Source organism: Neophocaena asiaeorientalis, unplaced genomic scaffold, assembly GCF_003031525.2.
Source record: "Neophocaena asiaeorientalis asiaeorientalis breed wild unplaced genomic scaffold, Neophocaena_asiaeorientalis_V1.1 scaffold678, whole genome shotgun sequence".
Lineage (NCBI taxonomy): Eukaryota > Metazoa > Chordata > Mammalia > Artiodactyla > Phocoenidae > Neophocaena > Neophocaena asiaeorientalis.
In genome coordinates this window covers 723,019-736,819 of record NW_020175038.1, presented here as the reverse complement: position 1 = coordinate 736,819, position 13,801 = coordinate 723,019, and positions in this window count along the sequence as shown.

The window sequence follows — 13,801 nt, the reverse complement described above, 5'->3', positions numbered from 1 at the left end:
TGCTGTCATGAAATCCACATCTTCTAAAAGCCTTTGTCCTTAATCGTGTTAATTTCCAATTCCTCCTGTGTGTAACAAATTATCACAAACTTGGTGGTTTAAAACAACCGAAATTTGTTCCTGTATAGTTCTGGAGGCCAGAGGTCTGAAATCAAATCAAAGTGTCAACTGTGTCAGCAGAACTGAGATCCTTCTGCGCACTGGGGGAGAAATCCTGCTTTGCCTCTCGTAGTGGCTCTAGGCATTTGTGGGTTTGAGGTTGTGAGACTCAAATCTCAGACTCAGTCTTTTTTTTTTTTTTTTTGGCCGCACAGCTTGCGGGATCTTAGTTCCCTGACCAGTGATTGAACCCGGGCCATGGCAGTGAAAGTGCCGAGTCCTAACCTCTGGACACCCAGGGAATTTCTTCAGTCCATGTCTTCATGGCCTTCTTCCCTGTGTCTGTGTCTTCTCTCTTCTGTCTCCTATAAGGACACTGGGCCCACCCTAAAGGATGGTCTCATCTTGAGAGCTTTAACGTAATTACATCTATTTCCAAATAAGGTCACATTTACAGGTTCCAAGAGGGTAAGCACCTAGGCATATCTTTTGGGGACCGCAGTTCAACCCACTACACTAATTAAATGTAGACTGGGTGCTCTTGTAAAAATTAAATAAGGACATCATCCTACGACCTGATTTGAAGAGACCCTTTTTCCTTTCTTGAATTTAAATTTTATATATGCCCCAAATAACACACGCACTTAGTTTAGAAAGTCCAATAGCATTACACGGCTCATAACGCAAGAGCACTTCCTTGTTTCACTCCCTTTTGTTCTTGATTCTTGTTCTGCAGAGTCAATCAGTTTTAACTCATTGAGCTGTTTTCTGGTATAGACTTCTGCATCTCTAAATGGCATCCTTATACCATCATTTCTTAGCTTGTCAGTTTTTTTTTTAATTGAAGTATAGTTGATATACAATGTTCTATTAGTTTCTGGTGTACAGCAAAGTGATTCAGTTATATATATATACACACATATATATATTCCATTATAGTTTATTACAAGATACTGAATATAGTTCTCTGTACTATACAGTAGGACCTTGTTGTTTATCTATTTTGTATGTAGTAGTTTATATCTGCTAATCCCAAACTCCTAATTTAATCCCTTCCTGCCGCCGCCCTTTCCCCTTTGGTAACCATGTTTGTTTTCCATCTCTGTGAGTCTGTTTCTGTTTTGTAAATAAGTTCATTTATATCATTTTAAAAGATTCCATATGTAAGTGATATCATGTGATATTTGTTGCTCTGCGGTATGTGGGATCTTCCCGGTCCGGGGCACGAACCCATGTCCCCTGCATCAGCAGGTGGACTCTCAACCACTGCGCCACCAGGGAAGCCCTTATCTATTGCTTTTTAACTCTTTGAGCTCTTTTCTGGTATAGACTTCTGCTTCTCTAAATGGCATCCGTACACCATCATTTCTTAGCTTGTCAGTTTTATCTGTTGCCTTTTAACCACTGAGGATGGATGCTGAGCTCTCTTTCTGGCCAGTCTCCACAAATGTACTCTTCTACCCCCACCTTCTGATTGCAGCCATATCACAAGTTTTGATTAAATTGTTCATGCTATTTTGATTATAAATATTATTCACAGCTGAGCCACACTGTGTATTAGGATTACATTTCCTTTCTCATAATAGCTTTTGTTATTACTAGAGTTGTTTATTTCCTGATTTTTTCATTTGCATAATTTTCTGTGTACCTATCACTACCTCAGCCCCAAACATTCTGGTAGAGCTAAAATAATACTTCTTTCAGTGCAATCAGATGCCTCATCTAATCTATTTTGTCAGTTTTTTTCTTTCATCTAAAGATGACACATCTTATGAACTCTCTCATCTGGACTGGTTGCTCTCTAGGCTAATGGACAGTAATGCCTTGGGATTTCTCTTCATCGTTAATCTGGGAATTCCTTTTGCCTCTCCCATGTGAATACACACTGTCCTCCAACTTTCTCATTTACTCCCCTAGAGCGTATCTTTCAGTAGCTTCCTAAGAAAATGAGCTTTGGAAGCAATTTTTTTGACACGTTACAAAGCTGAAAATATCATTGTTTTCCTGTCATGCTTGATTGATGGTTATGGAATTCTGGATTGGAAATAATTTTAATTATAAATTGGGATTAATCATTTTATTTAATAATTGGAAATAATTTTATCTGAAATGTGAAGCATTGCATTGTCTTCTAGCATCCAGTAGTACTGTGAAGTCTGATGCCATTCTGATTCCTGTTCTTTGTAAATGTGGCTGGAAGCGTGTATACTCTTTGTTCTCGTGTTCTGAACTTTCATGACGTTTTGTCTTAGTGTGTTTTTTTGTTTTTGTTTTTCATTCATTGTTCTGGGCACTCAGATTCTTTCTGTATATCCTTCAGCTTAAGAAAAATCTGTAACATTTCTTTGCTGTCTTTCTTCTATTTCTGGACTAAGTCAGACATTGGACATTTTAAATGAATCTACTATTTTAAAAAAGTGTTAGGAATTCCCTGGTGGTCCAATGGTTAGGACTCTGAGCTTCCAATGCTGTGGGCCCAGGTTTGATCCCTGGTCGGGGAACTAAGATCCTGCAAGCTGCATGGCCAAAAAAAAAAAAAAAGAAAGAAAGAAAACAAAAAGGAAGAATTAAAAAAAATCCTTTCTCTCCTATCTACCATCTTCTTTTTCTTTTGGTTCTATTTCTTAGAATATGTCCTCACTTTATCAACTTCGTTTCTGCTATGAGATCTGTCCTTTCCAAGAGCATTTTCTTATTCTCTGAATCAACCAACCAACCAACTTCCCTCTCTACCTTCCTTTCTTCCTTTAAAATTACATTCTGTTTTTGTTTCATGGATGCAACATTTTCTCTTATCTATCTGAATTGTTTTGAGGTTTTCTCTGACCACAGTTACATTTAACTATGAGTTAAAAAAATTGAAATATAATTCACATACCTTAAAATTCACCAGTTTGAAATGTTCAGTTCAGTGGATTTTAGTATTTTTTACAAAGTTGTGCAACCATCACCACTATCCAATTCCAGAATATTTTCATCACCCAAAAGAAAACGTGTACTCCTTAACGGTCACTCCGACCCCCAACCCTCTGCCCTGGACAACCACTAATCTACTTACTGTTTATGTGGGTTTACCTATTCTAGATAGTTCATATAAATGAAATATGATAATTGGGTCTTTTGTTCTGGCTTCTTTCACTTAGCATAATGTTTTCAAGGTTCATCCATATTGCAGCATGAAATAGTACTTCATTCATTTTTATGGCCAAATAATATACCACTTTATGGATATACTACATTTTGTTTATCCATTTATCAGTTGATAAACGTTTGGGTTGTTTCCACTTTTTAACTACTACAAATAATCCTGCTATGAACATTTGTGTACAAATTTTTGTGTGGACACATTTCAGTTCGTTTGGGGGTATACCTAAAAATGGAATGGCTGGGTCTTAATGGTAATTCTGTGTTTATCTTTTTGAACAAACTGTTCCAAAGCTGCTCACCATTTTTCATTTCTTGCCTGCAGTGTATGAGGATTTCAATTTGTCCAAGTTCTCGCTTGTGCTTATTATTGTATGCTTTTTGATTTTGGCCATTTTGGTTTGTGTGAAGTGGCATCTCATTGTGGTTTTAATTTCCATTTCTCTAGTGATTAATGGTGTTTGAGCATTTTTTCATGTGCTTATTGTTTATTTGTATATCTTCTTTGGAGAAATGTCTGCTTACTCTCAACCACTGCGCCACCAGGGAAGCCCCATTTTAAATTTTTGATGAAGTTGAATTTATCTAGTTTTTCTTTCATTGTTTGTGTTTCTCCTATCATATCTAAGAAACCATCTCTTAATATAAAGTCATGGAATTAATTATATTTCAATAAAATAAAAAAAAAGATAAAGTCATGAAGATTTACACCAATAGTTTCTTCTATAGTTGCTCCTATATTTTGGTCTTTGATCCATTTTGAGTTCATTTTTGTCTAAGGTTTGAGGGAGGGGTCCAACTTCCTTCCTTTACACATGCATATCCAGTTGCCCCAGCACCATGTGTTGAAAAGACTATTGTTCTTTTCCCATTGAATTACAGTTAAGTCCCCTACATACGAACCTTCAAGTTGCGAACTTTCAAAGATGCAAACGTGCGTTTGCATGTCCAGTCATGTAAGTTAGTTCACGTGTCTGTCTGTAAGATTACTGTACTGTAAGATTAAAAATGTTTTCTTTATTTTTTGTGTCTGTTTGTTTTTTATGTATTATTTGTGTGAAAAGTATTATAAGCCTATTACAGTACAGTACTATGTAGCTGATTGTGTTAGTTTGGTACCTAGGCTAACTTTGTTGGACTTATGAACAAATTGGACTTATGAACGTGCTCTCAGAACAGAATTCGTTTGTATGTAGGGGACTTACTGTATCTTGCACTTGTGTCTAAAATCACTTGAACATCAGTGTGGGATTGTTAAGGGAACCGCTGACTGAAACTGCCCACCCTGGCCAGGCACAGTAGTAACCACTTGCCTGAGTTATCTTACAATAGGAGGTCCTGGTAAGAAACACAAAACTAACAAGCTACCAGCAACCAGTCAAAAGGAGAGAGGAGACTCCAGTCCATATGTCCTATCAACCTCCTTTCTGGATTCTAGTGAGAAGGATTCTTCCTTTTCACTGAAATCCATCTTGGCTGAGCGATGTGTGTGCCACTAGGAAGGACCCTGAGTCAGAGTGATTGGCCAGAGATAACCTGGACACTAACCCCATCACCATAAAACCTGAGACTGTGAACCATGTGGCAGAGCAGTTCTACTGGGTTCCCTTACCCTGCTGCTGTGCACCCGGGCGCCCCTTCCCAATAAAGTCTCTTGCTTTGTCAGCACTTGTGTTTCCTTGGACAGTTCATTTCCGAGTGTGAGACAAGAGCCCTCTCTCGGGCCCTGGAAGGGGTCCCCCTTCCTGCAACAGGTTTGTATCTGGACTCTTAGTTCTATACCATTGCTCTGTATGTCTTTCCTTATACCAGTACCACATGGTCTTGATTACTGTGACTTTGTAGTGAATTTTGAGAGTAGCAAGTGTGAAGCCTCCGACTTTCTTCTTCAAGATATTTTGGCTATTCTGGGTCTTTTGCATTTCCTTATGAATTTGAGGATCAGCTTATCCAATGAGTTCTTTTTTTTCCTCTTTGTTTTGATATTTGGCTGTGAATCAAATACACAGTACACAGAAGTGTACTGTGTACACTTCTTGGGGGTCGGAGTGACCGTTAAGGAGTACATGTTTTCTGTGAGTCTCTCCACAGTTGTGTATGCTTAAGTGTACTAGGACCCAAATGAGGGAAGGTAAGTGGGGATGGGGAAACCTCTCATAGTTCATGATATAGACTTTCTCTTATCTCCCTGGATCAATATGGTGCCTTATCCCTACTCTCAACCATGCCTTAAGTTCTCAGGTCTGATTTAACCTATCCAGAGATTAAAATTTAACTCTCTGTTTGGGATTAGGGAGGGATGAGTGCCTAGCTGAGGTGGGTGGGGACTGGAGTCTGGGACTCTTTTCCATGCAGGTTTTTACCAGCCTTCCTGTTTTTAACCCCACTTCCCCCATCGCAGGCAGTTAGATTTCAGTTTTGACTCACTTGCCACTTTCCAAAATGTTGCTGCCATCTCTGTTGTTTCCTTTTCCATTCTTTTTTAGTGAGTTTACGTTCTTTGTGTTTCTTTCCTGACATTTTGATGGGGTTTGAGAAGGGAGCAGAGATAAATATAGGTGTTTAATCTGTCATGTTCATTGAGAGCCCCTGGAAGACTCTCTGTGGGAAAAGTTGGCATCAAGGAAGGTGGTGCAATACTTAGTCTCCTTGGAACCACTCCTGGAACAGCTCCTCCAGTGTATTCTGTTCCTAGAGTTACATATCACCCCACTTTTTCTTTTTCTTTTTTTTTGGCTGCGTCGGGTCTTAGTTGCGGCAAGCGGGATCTTTTGTTGCAGCGTGCCAGCTCTTCATTTGCGGCACGCGGGCCTCTCTCTAGTTGTGGTATGCGGGCTCCAGAGTGCGCGGGCTTAGTAATTGTGGCATGCAGCCTCTCTAGTTGTGGCATGTGGGCTCAGTAGTTGTGGCATGCGGGCTCTGTAGTTGTGGCTTGCAGGCTCCAGAGCATGTGGGCTCTGTAGTTGCGGTTCAAGGACTCAGTAGTTGTGGCATGTGGGCTCATTTGCCCTGCGGCATGTGGGATCTCAGTTCCCCGACCAGGGATTGAAGCCGCATCCAGTGCATTGGAAGGTGGATTCTTAACCACTGGACCACCAGGAAGTTCCCCCCACTTTTTCATTTGCAATTTTGGGACATAATTTTAGTTTAACCTTGAGCCTTCTGATAGAGGTAAAGTCCTACTTTCAGTGCACTCAAATTAGTTGAAGCCTCAGCTGATTCAGTAACACTGATCCAGTGGTTCTCGCCACAACTTCACTTTGGAATCGTTTGGGTAGCTTTTAAATAACACAGCTGTCCCCGGCCCACTCCAGACCAATCCAATGAGAATCTCTGAGGTTAGGGTTTGATTGTCAGTGGGGCTTTTTTTTGTTTCGTTTTGTTTTTATTGCTCTTCAGGTATTCAAATGTGTAGAAAGAATAGAGGACCACTGCTCCAAGGCATTTCATAGTTCATTAAGGATGATTTTACCTAACAGGATAAATTCAGTTGCATCTTTTTTTTTCTTAATTTAAAAAATTTTTGGCTGCACCATGTGGCTTGTGGGATCCAAGCCATGCCCCCTGCAGTGAAAGCACAGGGTCCTAACCTCTGGACTGCCAGGGAATTCTCCAGGTGCATCTCTTATCACTATCTTCTTCCTCCTCTTTCACTGCCCTCCAGCCGCGCTGGCCCCCTTTTGTTCCTTACACTTTCAAGACATGCAGCCATCTCAAGAGCTTTAGCTCTTGCCCTTTTATCTGCCTGGAATGTTCTAACACAGATATCCTCAGTTCCCTCCTTCTCCTGTGTCAGATCTTTGCTCAGAAGTCACCTTCTCAGTGAGACTTGCCTTGTCCACAATGTTCAACATTTCTACTTCCAACCCCCTCCCAAATTCCTGTGTTCTTTCACTGCATGGTGTTTCCCCATACCTCTTGTCACCTCTCTAGTTCTCTTGTCTGTTCCCTATTTGGTATCCGCTTCCCACATATGCCCTTCCCGTAAGCATTAGTCTTTTACTGTATAAAGAAGCCAGTGGTTGGAGCTTCATTTATTCCTTCTGCCATGCTCTTTTCTTTGTGTAGGTAGAAGTTTCTGACCTATATCATTTTCCTTCTTTCTGAGGAACTTCTTTTCAACATTTCGTGCAGGGCAGGTTTTTGTTTGAGAAAGTCTTTTTTTTTTCTCCTTCACTTTTAAAGGGTAACTTCATTGGATACAAAATTCTGGGTTGGTGGGTTTTTTCTTTTAAAAAATATTTATTGGGCTTCCCTGGTGGCGCAGTGGTTGAGAGTCTGCCTGCCAATGCAGGGGACACGGGTTCAGGCCCTGGTCTGGGAAGATCCCACGTGCCGCGGAGCGGCTGGGCCCGTGAGCTACAAATACTGAGCTCTGCGCGTCTGGAGCCTGTGCTCTGCAGCAAGAGAGGCCGCGACAGTGAGAGGCCCGCGCACCGCGATGAAGAGTGGCCCCCGCTTGCCACAACTAGAGAAAGCCCTTAAAAAAAAAAAAAATATTTATTTATTTATTTGGCTGCACCAGGTCTTAGTTGCGGCACTCGGGATCTTCGTTGCAGCGTGCGGGATCTTTGGTTGTGGCATGTAGGATCTTTAGTTGCAGTGTGCATGTGGGATCTAGTTTCCTGACCAGGGATCGAACCCAGGCCTCCTGCATTGGGAGCGCGGAGTCTTTACCACTGGACCACCAGGGAAGTCCCGGGTTTTTTCTTTTAACACTTTAAATATTTCACTGCACTCTCTCCTTGCTTCTTTTTTAAGTTTATTTTTTGATTTTTGTATTCATCCTGCTTGATGTTCTGTGAGCTTCCTGGATCTATTATTTGGTGTTATGTCGTTAATTTTGGGAAATTGTTGACCATATTACTTCAGATATTTCTTTTGCTCTGTTCTCTCTTCTGATATTCCAGTCATGTGTATTTTGTACCTTTTGAAATTGTCCCACAGTTCTTGGCAGTTCTGTATTTTCTTTTTTTTTTTTAATTCTTTTTTTCTCTTTGCATTTTAGTTCGAGACGTTTCTGTTAATATATTTTCAAGCTTACTGATTCTTTCCTCAGCCACATCCAGTCTACTCATGGGCCCATCAAGGCATTCTTCATTTTTGTTACCATGTTCTGCATTTTCTTTTGATTCTTTCTTAGAGTTTCCATGTCTCTGCTTACATTACCCATCTGTTTTTATATGTTGTCTACTTTTTCCATTAGAGCACTTAACATATTAATCATAGTTATTTAAAATTCCCTGTCTGATAATTCCAAAATCTGTCATATCTGAGTCTAATTCTGATGCTTGCTTTGTCTCTTCACACTATTTTTTCTTACGTTTTAGCATAACTTATAATTTCTAACTGAAAGCCAGGCAGGATGTATTAGGTAATAGGAACTGAGGTGAATAGGCCTTTATCTAGTTGGGAGTTTTGTGTAATCTGGCTAGGAGTTGGCTTGTGTTTCATGATTGATGTAATTGTAGGTACCAGAGGCCTCAAATTATGCTAGTATCCTTGTTTTTGTCTCCCCTGTAATCTCTGGTCTTCCCTAAGAACCCTTTCTTAAATAGAGTATACACCTTTTAGCTCTTTCAGCTGTAGTCCACTGTTATTTTATTGGACCCTTGATATGGTGGCAGAGTGTGGGTGAGGGAAAGCATATTATAATTTTATGATTAAATCTCAGTCTTTTAGTGGGTCTCTGTCCCTGGGCTGTGACCTTTACAAGTGTTTATGAACTGTTTTCCTTTCTCAGTGCGATAAGAAGTCTAGAGGGGGCCTCAGGGAAATTTCCTCCCCCGCAGTTGGGATAAGTCCTGGTAGAGTCCTTTTCCTGGAGTGAAGGCTGCTGTTAGAGAACACTCTGGGCATACAGCACAATGGTTACTTTTCCCATCCCCCTGTCAGAGCCAGGATCATTCTTGGCTCTTTACCAGGAGAATCTTACAGGGTAGGAATTTTTTTTTAATGTTTTATTCATTGATGTATCATTAGCACCAAAAACAGTATATGGTACAGAATAAATGCTCAGTACGTATTGAATGATTGAATAAATACTGTTTTACATAGATGTGGGAAAATTTCTCAGACCTAAAATGATAATAATAAACTGATGGCATTTCTCTGAGTGACTAGTTAGTCCCCAATCTAGTGTTTGTCTATTTGCTTAGTGTTTGTGTCTCTCTAATCCAAAACCCTAAGTAAGATAGGATTGTTGTAGAGCAGTTGTTCTCGAGAGGTTTTGACTACAATCTTTAGTAAGACATATACATATTTTATATCATGACCCAATATACATGAAGATGTAAATATACATTTATCTGAACAAACTTTTTATGAAATAATACTTTATGTATGGTGTACTTTAATATTTTCTACTCTGTTATTTTATATTTTATTTTAAAAAGTGCTTGTCGAGATTTACATAGAGGTTAAGTTCAGAGGATAATGTTTTTTTTTTTTTTCAAGAAATTTGGGTAGATCTACCACACTTAGTTCTGGCTTCCCCCTTTTTCTCCTGATAAATCCATGACTTCCTTGAATAATGAAATTCATTGAGCATCTATAACCTTTGGTGATGTTTTAAACATGTTCTCCCTCCTCCCCCTGCCTGCCCCAGGCTTATGCTAACTCAGTTATTTTGGAAGTGATTTGAATGCAAACACTTCTCATCACTATTAGAAGGGGAAAAAATTACTTGAGTGCATGTACAGAGTCATCTATTTGTGTTGCTGAGACAGGTGTAGAGTAAAATCTGGGTCTCAGGTTTCATAAGCTTCCTAAAGTGGCTAGTAGGAGTTTGGACCTCATGCCCATTGGAAACCCTGTCCAATATGGGGCCCTGAGACAGAAATTGTAAGTACTTTGGGGTACTTTCCCTTCAACAGTAATGGTTATTTGTCTTTATACATGGATTGCAAAGGTTCAGTTCAAGATACCTACCTTGGGGCTTCCCTGGTGGCATAGTGGTTAAGAATCCGCCTGCCGGACTTCCCTGGTGGTGCAGTGGTTAAGAATCTGCCTGCCAATGCAGGGAACACGGGTTCGAGCCCTGGTCCGGGAGGATTCCACATGCTGTGGAACAGCTAAGCCCGTGCGCCACAACTACTGAGCCCACAGGCCACAATTACTGAAGCCCATGCGCCTAGAGCCCGTGCTCTGCAACAAGAGAAGACACTACAATGAGAAGCCCGCGCACCACAATGAAAGAGTAGCCCCCGCTCGCCGCAACTAGAGAAAGCTGGTGTGCAACAAGGAAGACCCAACACAGCCAAAAAAATAAATAAATAATATAAATAAATTTATTTAGAAAAAAGAAAAGAAAAGATACCTACCTTGTAGTGTCAGGGTGGTATCTTGCTAATGGATCTGGAGACAAAGCCGTGCATAAATAACATGGGCTATTGTTAGTAAACAGTGGCCTGTAATTATGAAAGACATGGGAGGAAGAAAACATGGTAGTCTTATCTACTCTATTTCTACTACTTTCCCTGTTGGTTTTGTTCTGAGCTGCCTCTGGAATTTATCTGATTGGTTTTGTTTTGGAGCCACGAAGTATAGATCGAAAGGTTTGGTCTTTCTCCCATGTAACAGGCCATGCGAGGGCTTTGCGTTTCATTCTCCAGAATTCTCTCTAGTTCAGAGCAAAGGCTAAAAACAGCTAAAGCTCAGGGAGAACAAGCTAGTTTAAAAACTACCCTTAGTCAAGTTGCTTCTACCCTTAGAATGAGTCCCAGTAGATGTAAACATTTTTAAATTGTTTTCTTTTTAAAGTCTATAAATAATGGATTTCCAGCTTTTAGTGCTTTAATCTGTTACTAAAAGCCCCGACGCTTAATTTACAATCATTAATCTTTCCTTCATTATTCAAGATATCATCTTTTTATCCCCTTTAAAATTATTGTTAAATTATGAAAAAGATCAAACATATGAAGTGGTTCAGAGAATAAGATAACAAACAGTCATGAAAACCACCATCTGGATTTAATGAACAGTAGCATTTTGCCATATTTGCTTCAGAACTTCTTCCTTTAAAACATGAAATGTTGCAGATACAGTCGAAGTTCCCTTGGTCTCTCTGTTCACTCCAGTTCCCCTGCTCCCTCTTCCGCTACCCCAGAGGTAACTTCTGTCCTGAACTTGGTGTGGTTCCTTCCCATCCATGCTTCTATACTTTCATACCATTTATGTGTGTCCACAACAGTAGATACAATTGTTTTGTGAAAGTTCAAGTGTATACCAATGGCATTGCCCTACACTTAAGCTATCACTTCCTTTTTTTTTTTTTTTTTAGTTCTAGTATTATAGTTTGGGGTTTGTACATATAAGTTGAATTCATATATTTCAAGAACTATATAGCATCCCATTTTATAACTATTTCACAATTTATGCATTCCCTCATTGATGGACATTTAGGTTATTTATAAATTTTTGCTGTTATAAACATTGCCATGATGAACATTTTGAACACGGTTGCTTCTGCATTTGTTGCAAGATCTTCCCCTGGCAAATACCTAGGAGTGGAATCCTGGGAACTACAATATATGCATCTTTAACTCTATCGGAGGTTGCCAGGTACCGTCTAACTTGCATTGCTTCCAGAAGCCTGTGAGGCTTCTCAGCAACACTATTGTCAGACTTCCGATCTCTTGCTAATCTGATGGGTAAAAGAGTTGATATGTTTATTGCTTTACCAAAAAAACTTCAAGGGAGTCAAAACATTATCCTTTTGAATTTCAGAAAGTTGATGCACCTCTTCATTCATTCAATAAATATGGAGTTCTTACTAGGAGCCAGGCACTATTCCAGATAGTAGGCTACAGGGCTAAGAGGGGGACACACATCTCAGCCCTCATGGAGCTTACCTTCTAGAGGAGGGAGACAGTACACACAAGAAGTCAATACACTATGAACCGTGTCAGTGATAAATGCTAAGGCAGAAATGTAAACTAGGGAAGGATGGGTACAGAGTGTGTGGAGAGGTGAGGTTGACAGGGTGGCCAGGGAAGGCCCCTTAAGAAAGCAACATTTGAGTTAATGCCTGAAGGCAGTGAAGGAATAAGCTGTATATGTGGACAGTTGGGAAAAGAGAATTCTAGACAGAGGGGTAGAAGTCTGATGGGGGAACGTGGCTGGCATGTTCAAGCAACAGCGAGGAGGCCCATGGGGAAGGTAGAGAGAGGGGAAAGAAATGGGAGGCCAGGTCAGAGAGGTGTGTGGTAGTGTATCACGCAGTCCCTCTAAGGTCATTACAAGGACTTGGAGGTAGATGGGCAGCCACTGGATAGCTTCCAGCTTTTGAATAGCACAGTGATATGATCTGATTACATATTAAAAGACAGGACTCTTGCTGAACATAGAAATTCAATTGAAGGGGGCAGAGAGCAGAAGCAGGAAAAACAATAACCCAGCTAAGAGATGATGGTGTTTGGAGCAAGGCAGTGACAGTGCAGATGGAGAGAAATGTTTGAGCTTAGAAATATTTTAAAGGTAGAATCAATAGGATTTATTGATGGGTTGAATGTGGGATGTGAGAGGGAAAGGGGAAGCACGAATGAGCCCCAGAATTTTGGCCTGAGCCACTGGATGGAGGGAGTTGTCATTAACTGAGATGTGGAACAGGATTGAGGGTGAGTATCAGAATCTCAGTATTGTCAATGCGCAAAGAGGACCTGAGGTTCTCCTGCATACTGAAGTATAACTGTTGTGCTGAGAAAAAGCACTTGTATGACTGAATTAAAAGCTGTATTACATAGTTGCTTCTTTCATGAAATACCATTTTTACTTAAAAAAAAAATCAACAGATAAACTAACGTTAATAGATTTGGGTGTTTGGCAGACATTTTCCTGAAGATGAATGAAGTAAGCCTGTCACTTCAAGGAAAACAACTGACAGTGCTTGTTGCCAATGATAGAATATGAGTTTTTAAGTGAAAATTAGAAATTTGGAACACTTCCATCTACCACAAAGAGCTTGACAGCTTCCCAATACTCAAAAACTTGTCTGATGAGATCAGTGGTGACATTCACAAATGTGATATTTTGGATAGGGTATAATGAAATGGGTCAACATTTGGAATATCTATAGAACTCAGTGAACCAAATATTTTCCAAATGACAAATGACGATGTTACACAATTATGTATGAGTAAAAGATCCACTCAAAATGCAAGATAGACTTCTGCTTCTAGCCAAGATGGAGTGACGGGGATGCCTTATGGCTAATGAGGTCCATCAAAAATTATTTCATGTGCTTTGTTGGCCAGGTCCATGTGCACATCCAGGTGATAGCAGAGTAGTCGACTGGATGAATGTTGGGCTTTGGAATCAGAAGATGTAGATTGAATCCTGGTCTGTCTTTTCCTTGGCCAATAAACACATTTACTGGTATATCTTCTTGGAGAAACTTTTATTAAAATCTTCTGTCCATTTAAAAGATTGGTTTAATATTACTTTAGAATTTTTTTTAATGTTTAAAATTTTTATTTATTTATTTTTTGGCCACACCGTGAGACATTTGGGATCTTAGTTCCCCGACCAGGAATTGAACCCGTGCCCCCTCCAGTGGAAG